Genomic DNA, 9,808 nt, shown 5'->3' with positions numbered 1-9,808 from the left:
CAGCGACAAATCCTCTGAAATGGAAATGAGGACAACCACTCCATTCACAATATCTTCAAAAAAAATAAAATACTTGGGAATCAACCTAACAAAAGAGGTGAAAGATTTATACAATGAAAACTACAGAACCCTAAAGAGAGAAATAGAAGAAGATCTTAGAAGATGGAAAAATATACCCTGTTCATGGATAGGCAGAACTAACATCATCAAAATGGCGATATTACCAAAAGTTCTCTATAGGTTTAATGCAATGCCAATCAAAATCCCAACGGCATTTCTTGTAGAAATAGAGAAAGCAATCATGAAATTCATATGGAAAAATAAACGACCCAGAATAGCAAAAACAATGCTAAGCAAGAAGTGTGAATCAGGCGGTATAGCGATACCAGACTTCAAACTATACTACAGAGCAATAGTAACAAAAACAGCATGGTACTGGTACCAAAACAGGCGGGTGGACCAATGGTACAGAATAGAGGACACAGAAACCAATCCACAAAACTACAACTACCTTATATTTGATAAAGGGGCTAAAAGCATGCAATGGAGGAAGGATAGCATCTTCAACAAATGGTGCTGGGAAAACTGGAAATCCATATGCAACAAAATGAAACTGAATCCCTTTCTCTCGCCATGCACAAAAGTTAATTCAAAATGGATCAAGGAGCTTGATATCAAATCAGAGACACGCCGTCTGATAGAAGAAAAAGTTGGCTACGATCTAAATACTGTGGGTTCGGGCTCCAAATTCCTCAATAGGACACCCATAGCACAAAAGTTAATAACTAGAATCAACAAATGGGACTTACTCAAACTAAAAAGTTTTTTCTCAGCAAAAGAAACAATAAGAGAGGTAAATAGAGAGCCTACATCCTGGGAACAAATCTTTAGTTTGAGTAAGTCCCATTTGTTGATTCTAGTTATTAACTTTTGTGCTATGGGTGTCCTATTGAGGAATTTGGAGCCCGACCCCACCGACTGTAGATCAGAAACCAATCCACAAAACTACAACTACCTTATATGCTATGTGAAGCTAGCCAATCCCTAAAAAACAAATGCCAAATGTCTTCTTTGATATAAGGAGAGTAACTAAGAACAGAGTAGGGTCGAAGAGCATGAGAAGAAGATTAACATTAAACAGGGATGAGAGGTGGGAGGGAAAGGGAGAGAGAAGGGAAAGTGAATGGAAATGGAAGGAGACCCTCAGGGTTATACAAAAGAACATACAAGAGGAAGTGAGGGGAAAGGGAAAAATAATACAAGGGGGAGAAATGAATGACAGTAGAGGGGGTAGAGAGAGAAGAGGGGAGGGGAGGGGAGGGGAGGGGGGAATAGTAGAGGATAGGAAAGGCAGCAGAATACAACAGACACTAGTATGGCAATATGTAAATCAATGGATGTGTAACTGATGTGATTCTGCAATCTGTATATGGGGTAAAAATGGGAGCTCATAACCCACTTGAATCAACTTGTGAAATATGATATATCAAGAACTATGTAATGTTTTGAACAGCCAACAATAAAAAATTAAAAAAATAAAATAAAAAAAAAAATTACAATTGAGTTTTCTGCCCAAATGGGAAACTACGGAAATTATCCAAGCACATGATTTTTAATGGTAGAAGGGGAAGATCAGTTCTTTTCAGTTACTGTGTAAATTGAATATTTATAGTTTAGATGAAATTGCAGTTTTATGTGTGAAAACAAGTCATATCATTTTCTTATACAAATTCTGGTAGTTTGATAAAATATTTCTAGGCTAGTTGGGATAAGCTCAGGGAAGTGTTTTTTTTAATTGTTTTTAAGTTTTAATATGTTATATATGACAACAGAATGCATTACAATTCATATTACTCATATAGAGCACAATTTCATATCTCTGGTTGTACACAAAGTAGAGTCACATTCTTTGTGTCTTCATACATGTACTTAGGGTAATGATGACCATTGCATTCCACCATCTTTCCTACTCCTATTTCCCCTCCTTTCCCTTCCCTCCCCTTTTCCCCTTTCCCCTACCTAGAGTTCATTTAATACTCCCATCCCCTGTCCCCTGCAACATATTATGAATCAGCATCCTTAAATCAGAGAAATTATTTGGCATTTAGTTTTTGGGGATTGGCTAATTTCACTTAGCATTATATCCTCCAGCTTCATCCATTTACCTGCAAATGCTATGATTTTAGTCTCTTTTAATGCTGAATAATATTCCATTGTGTATATACACCATTATCTACTGAAGTTTCTTTATCCATTCATCAAAGTAGATGAAAGACATCTACTTTGGTTCCACAGTTTAGCTATTGTGCATTGTGCTGCTATAAACATTATGTGGCTGTGTCCCTGTAGTATGCTATTTTTAAGTCCTTTGGGTATTGACAGAGGAGCAGGGTAACTGGGTCAAATGATGATTCCATTCCCAGTTTTCCAAGGATTTTCCATACTGCTTGCCATATTGGCTGCACCGATTTGCAGTCCCACCAGCAATGTATGAGTGTACCTTTTCCCAGCACTTCCTCACCATTGTTGTTTGTATTCTTAATAGCTACCATTCTGACTAAAGTGAGATGAAATCTTAGAGTAGTTTTGATCAGCATTTCTCTAATTGCTAGAGATGTTGAACAATTTTTTAATAATGTTTGTTGATTAATTGTATATTGTATATCATCTTCTGAGATGTGTCTGTTAAGTTCCTTAGCCCATTTATTGATTGGATTATTTTTTTTTTGGATGTTAAATTTTTTGAGTTCTTTATATATTCTAGAGATGAGTGCACTATCTGACGTGCATGTGGTAAGAATTTGTTCCCAATTAGTAGGCTCTCTATTCACCTCACTGATTGTTTCTTTTTGCTGAGAAGCTTTTTAGTTTGAATCCATCCTATTTATTGATTCTTGATAGTAATTCTTGCACTATAGGAGTTTTATTTTAAGGAAGTTGGTGCCTAATCTGACGTGATGGAGATTTGGGCCTACTTTTTCTCCCAATATGAAGGGAAGTGGTTTTTAATGTACACTAGAATGGAGTGTATTCCAATGGAAAGAACACAAGAATTTTGTTGCAGGGGTGGTGAAGGTATAAGTTTTTTAAATGTTTTTTTTTTTTTTTTCTTTTCTTTTTTTTTGGGGGGGGGGTACTAGAGATTGAACCCAGAGGTACTATACCACTGAGCTACATCCCCAGTCCTTTTTATTTTTTATTTTAAGGCAGGATCTCACTAAGTTGGCTAGGGCCTTATTAAATTGCTAAGGCTAGCCTCTACTTGTGATCCTTTTGCCTTAGCCTCCTGGGCCACTGGGATTACAGGCATGTACCACCATGCTCAGCTTCTTTTATGTTTATTTAAAAAAGGAGGATGGTTTTAAAAATGAAGGAAAACTTTCCTAGGATATTCTCTGCTTCTCAAAAAGCATGTATAATTCCTACCAAGACCTATCCTCCCTGATTTCCATATTTTTCACAAGTTTAATCTCCATCCCTTAATTTCCAGTGGTGCCACTAGAGTACCAGGCCATCTGTAGCATCATTTGTCTGGTTTATTACATTATTTGCAGAAAATCCCTGACCTCTTTTGGTATTCAATCTCACTCTTTTCCTCTAGCCTACACAGGAAACCAGAAAGATCTTTTTAAACCAGAAATCTGTTTCTTTTTTGTTTTTGTTTTGAATGTGGGTCAGTATAGCATTGAATATTTAGTGTCTACATAAAAATATTCACATACTTTAGCATATTGGATTGTTTTTTTTTTTTGGTGATGGGGGTTGAACCTAGGGCTTTGCACATGAGTTCTACCACAGAGCTATACCCCAGCCTCCTTTTAATTATTTTAAAGCCTTTTTATAATCTAATTTTTCCAGCTGCTTCTTCTCTCTTCTTTCCCATTTAAAGCATATGTCTGAACTTTTGAGATGCTGTCTTCAAAGGCATCCATGTCCTCCAAATTTATCTCGATTCTCTTGTGTACTACCCGTGATAGACTTTTCAACTTTTTCACTTTATCAGTGTGAGAAACCAAACACCCACACCATGGCCCTTACCAGTGTTGATTTGTTAGTAATATACTCCTCTATAGAGAGAATGTTATTATCAATTTTTTATTCAAAAAGATTTTTCCAGGATCTTATCTTTCAACTGTACAGAAGTATTCTTGCTTTTTCTGATCTGCATTAATGAACAGAGGACTGTAGCATCATTTGTCTGGTTTATTACATGATTTGTAGAAAATAATAATAATAATAATGAAAGCATTTTTTTTTTTTGCTTTTACTTGCCTTTACTTGGAAGGAAATTTCTGCATCCTGAAATTTAAAATAGAACTACAAGATGTTATCATTTATCTGACATTGAACATTTTTTTTTCTTATTATCAGTCTTAAACTCTGAATTACTGAGATCTCACATCTGTTGATCTGATACTTTAAGAGTTAGGGACAGCCATAGACTACAGCTGAGAGATAAGATGTAGATTAAAAGAACCATTAACTCACAATGGCATTAGGAGAAGGACCATGTGTTGAATTCAATTTGGATGCAGTTCAGAGGCAAGTGAAGTGGGAGGTGAGAGGCTGTAAATAGTTTTTAGTGCCCTGGAACTTGACTTTTTCCCTTGGAGCAGCAACAAAGGAATCTCATCACTAAAGATTAGGCAATTTGTTAGCCACTCTCCTCTCCTTCATGAACCATTAAATTTCTGCTGCTTTTTTTTTCAGAGAGACTGTATGTCTAGTTGTTAAGAGGGCACCAGACCTTCCTCAGTGTGCTGAGTGCCTGCATCTCCAGCTCCATCTCGCTTCTCCCCTCCTAGCAGAGACTCAGGGGACGAAGGCAAGAAGCTAGGTATTTCTGCAAAGATGAAATGGAATTTAGAAATTTATTGTTTGGCTTAAAGAGCAGAAAATCAGGCACTACAAGATTGAAGACAGAGGTAAATTGAGACCCACCCACAGCAGTGACTGTCCCAAATTTTTGAAAAGTATCTCAGAGATGTTAATTGCCCTTTCAAGAATCAAGATCTATAAGGAATGATTGATTGACTTCTTAGGTTAGTTGTTAGAATCAAATGTGCAGATAATGCTGAAAAAAACTTCGAAGACCTGATAATGCAATTGCTATCAGTGCAGTTAAAAATACAGAGTCACTGATTTGTTTGAATGTAAATAATCCTGATTTTAATGTTTGTCTGATAGCTTTGGCTAACCTTCAGATTCAATATCATGACGATTATCTTGTCATGCTTAAGGATGCTTATATTTTGATTCAGGTGCCCCAACATAGGAAGCAGTTGCTAAAGCAAGTCAAACAAAAGAGGGCTTGAGCTGGGCTGTAGCTCAGTTGTAGAGTGCATGTGTAGCATGTGCCAGGCCCTGGGTAGCATCCCCATCCCCACAAAAAAGTGGGCTTGCCTGTTGCTTTGCATAAAAATATTCTTGGTTTAGACACAGGAGTTGCAACTTGCAATGAAGATGCTGAAATAATGCAACTACTGCCTGCAGAAGAGCTCAGAGGGTTCCAGACAAGCTGAGGAAGCCAGAGTGGCTGCCTAGGCCCTTATTGCTGATCCAGAGGCAGACCCCCACACCACAATCAGGAAAGCATGAAGATGAACGCATGAGCATTTCAGCTTCTCACATACACAATAGGGAACTTCTCGTAGGTGCTTGAAAGTCAAATGTCACATTGTCAGTGGAGAAATCACAGAAAATTGATGAATCTCTGGAGATTTATCATCATTAAGCTTTCATTTCATTTATTTATTTATTTATTTACATTTTAATTTATTCTAATTAGGTATATATGACAGCAGAATGCATTTTGATTCATTGTACACAATTGCAGCACAACTTTTCATTTCTTTGTACACAGTGTAGTGTCGCACCATATGTGCAGTCATACACATATGATAATGATGTCCATCTTATTCCACCATCTTTCCTATCTGCATGCTCCTCCCTGCTCCCTCCCCTTTGCCCAAAGTTTCAAGTTCTTCCATTTTCCCCATGTTCCCACTCCATTATGGATCAGCATCCACTTATCAGAGAAAACATTCAGCCTTTGGTTTTTTGGGATTGGCTTACTTTGCTTAGCATGATATTCTCCAACTTGATCCAACTTGCAAATGCCATAATTTTATTCTCTCTTAATGCTGAGTAATAGTCCATTGTGAATATATACCACAGTTTCTTTATCCATTCATCTACTGAAGGGCATCTAGATTTGTTCCACAGTTTAACTAAGTTGAGCTGTTATAAACATTGATGTGGCTGCTTTACTATAGTACGCTGATTTTAAGTTCTTTGGGTATTGACCGAGGAGGGGGATAGCTGGGTCAATGGTGGTTCCATTCCAGGTTTTCTTAGGAATCTCCATACTGCTTTCCAGAGTGGTTGCACCAATTTGCAGTCCCACCAGCAATGTATGAGGGTACCTTTTCCCCCACATCCTCTCCCACACTTATTATTGTTTGTATTCTTGATAATTCCCATTCTGATTGGACTGAGATGAAATCTTAGAGTAGTTTTGATTTGCATTTCTCTAATTACTAGAGATGTTGAATATTTTTTCATATATTTATTGATCAATGATATATCTTTTTCTGAGAAGTCTCTGTTCAGCTCCTTAGCCCATTTATTGATTGGGTTATTTGTTTTTGTGGTGTAAAGTTTTTTGAGTTCTTTATATATCCTGGAGATTAGTACTCTATATGATGTGCATGTGGCAAAATGTGCTCTCCAAATGTAGGCTTTCTCTTCACCACATTGATTGTTTCTTTTTCTGAGATATAAATTTTTAGTATGAATCTATCCCATTTATTGATTCTTGATTTTATTTCTTGTGTTTAGGAGTCTTTTTAAGGAAGTCGGTGTCTAATCTGACTTGATGAAGATTTGGGCCTACATTTTCCTCTATTAGGCACAGGGTCTCTGGTTTAATTCCTAGGTCCTTGATCCACTTTGAGTTGAGTTTTGTGCATGGTGAAAGATAGGGGTTTAGTTTCGTTTTGCTGCATATGGATTTCCAGTTTTCTATTACCATTTGTTGAAGAGGCTATTTTTCTTCAGTGTATGTTTTTGGCACCTTTGTCTAGTATAACTGTATTTATGTGGGTTTTTCTCTGTGTCTTCTATTCTGTACCATTGGTCTATTTTGGTGCCAATATGTGTGTCTATTTTGGTGCCAATACCATGCTGTTTTTTGTTACTATAGCTTTGTAGTACAGTTTAAGGTCTGGTATTATGATGCCTTCTGCTTCACTCTTCTTTCTAAGGATTGCTTTGGATATTCTGAGTCTCTTATTTTTCCAAATGAATTTCATAATTGCTTTTCTATATTGAAAAAATGGTCATGCTACAAAAGCTCTATACCATTAAGTTTTTAAAAATAAAGTTTGTACAAAAGTGGGATGTTGTGAAACATGCCTGTAATCCCAGCTACTTGGGAGGTTGAGTGAGGCAGGAGGACCAGCCTGGAAAATTTACCAAGACCCTGATTCAAAACTAAATAAGTAATTAGGGCTTAGGGATGTGACCCAGTGGGTAAGTACCTCTAGGTTCAATCTCTTGTACCAAAAAAAAAAACCAAAACAAAACAACCCACTCCCCCAAGAAACAAAAAAGAAACCAACAAACAAAGATTTATAACATCTGCCTCAAGCTGTGTTGAGAGATTTAAATAGGCAATATGTGTAGAGTCCTTAGACTGTGTTAGTTAGCTTTCCCTTACTGTAACATATACTCGAGATAAATCAATTTAATAAGATAAAAGTTTTATTTTGGCTCACATTTGTGGAGATTGCAGTCCATCATAGGGTGGACCTCTTGCTTTGGGCCTATGGCAGAGTTTGTAACAGAGAAGGTCTGTTCACATCATGGCTTGATGCAAAAAAAGAGAATGAGACTAGCAGCTCACAGTTTCCTTGGAGGACATTCTTTCAGTGACCTGAAACCTCCCACTAGGCCCCACCTTTTAAAGGTTCCACCATCTTCTAATAGTGCTACAGCTGAGGACCAAGCCTTTAACATGAGAGCCTTTAGGGGACCATTCCAAATCCAAGATGCTCCTCATAGAAATACTCTACTTGTTTAGGTATTATTATTTGAGTACTATGACTTGTGAGGGGAATTGCTAATTATATTAATTTCCCCAGAGTTGTGAGGGAGATAATAATATTAAACACTAAGGGGGGCTTCCTTTGTGCTATAATACTTTCTAAGCACTTACATATATTTGCTTGGAAATGAGAAAACTGAGGCAGCCAGAGGATTGTAATCCACTTTGCCCAGGAGACATAATTTCAAACTTGACTGCGAAGTCCATCCTCCTAACCATTGCAATGAGGAAATGTAGGAAGTGCAGTTTCATAAGAAGTACTAACATTTTGAATTGGTCTCATTGTTTTCATTATGGTTGACTCCTGCTTTTAAACATACCAAACTTCAGGTAGCTGGGCTTGAGCAGAGAAAGGTATCTTGGGCATAGGGTGCAGGTTAGAATTGCTGATGAGCTGCATGCAACCCCGAGTCTCTGTAATCTGCAGACAGAGTGCTGGTCCCTCCCCCTATAACACCATGTCCAGAGATGGTGGTTAGTTCAGCTGTGTCATGGACAGGTAGGGTATACTAAACTATGTAAAAATGTGAATTTGGGGTGGGAGGACGAAGGTCTAATAAAAATCAACTGTGTTGTTTTGGTCATCTGGAATGACTTACTGAAAAATTGACATTGATGGTAATTATTAAGAAAATAAGTAATGGTAAATGATTAAACAGCTTGGAAGTCTCTGTGCAAGTTTCATTTTATTCTGGTTGGTCTTATAGTTAGCTATCCATCTGCTTTTCTAAGATTAGAAACTATTTGAGGTAGAGGTTGCATCAATTGTCTCTGCCTCCCCATACCACAAAATGTAATAAACAGACATAACGAGCTCAATCTATATTTACAGAATTAAACTGTCCTGAATTTGACACATATATTCAGAGAGGGAACATGTGCTGGTGAGGTTGTGAGTATATCATTGAGCAATGGGAGGATTTTATCAGGGACTCTCTATTTACTATGGGTCACTTTACTTCCAGAAACTGAAAATTTAACTTATTGAGCAAACTCTGATATAATATGCCTCCCAATTTCTTACCTTTTCTCTCACAAAGAATTTATCTAGCCAGGCATGAGCTGGGTTGCATGCAGCTCATCAGCAATTCTAACCTGCACCCTATGCCCAAGATACGCATGCTTGTAATCCTAGTGGCTTGGGAGACTGAGGCAGAAGAATCGTGAGTTCAAAACCAGCAACTTAATGGTCTTTCATTAAATAAAATATTAAAAAGGGCTGGGGGGCTGGGGATAGAGCTCAGTTGGTAGAGTGCTTTCCTCACTCTGGGTTCAATCCCCAGCACCACAAAAAAAGCGGGGGGCAGGGATGTGCCTTGGTGGTTAAGTACCACTGGGTTCAATCCCTGATTACCACCCCATACCTCAAAAAAAAATTTATCTATAGCACCAAATTATAGTAATTTGACATATATGTTGGTAATAAGTCAATATGCCCTGAAAATGATTTATAGATGATCTTTGCCAAAGCAGGCAATAATTTGAATAATTTTAGGATTATAATACTGACACATGTTATCAGATCTATACAGAAGTAATTTCCTATTAGTTTTATGACAACACTGTGGGAAAATCCTATTTTTCCTCTCACTTCCTTCTCAAAAGGTAGGGATCAGCTTGTGCAAAGCTGTTGCTACTTTCTTTAGAATGCTGAATGGCAAGAAGGATGAAGTGACTTTGGAATATCTGAAATGATCAGTC

At 37.4% G+C, this 9,808-nt stretch overlaps 1 pseudogene; it reads left to right on the top strand.

Annotated features, from left to right (window-relative positions):
- The first annotated feature begins 4,489 nt into the window (after positions 1-4,489).
- On the top strand, positions 4,490-5,598 carry LOC124075723 (RNA transcription, translation and transport factor protein-like; annotated as a pseudogene).
- Positions 5,599-9,808: the final 4,210 nt, after the last annotated feature.

The sequence above is a fragment of the Marmota monax genome, unplaced genomic scaffold, assembly GCF_021218885.2.
Source record: "Marmota monax isolate L192 unplaced genomic scaffold, Marmota_monax_Labrador192_F-V1.1 WCK01_AAM20220418_F8-fsc00036, whole genome shotgun sequence".
NCBI lineage: Eukaryota > Metazoa > Chordata > Mammalia > Rodentia > Sciuridae > Marmota > Marmota monax.
The sequence above is the reverse complement of the archived record's forward strand: the minus strand, read 5'-3'. Positions and strand labels throughout refer to the sequence as shown.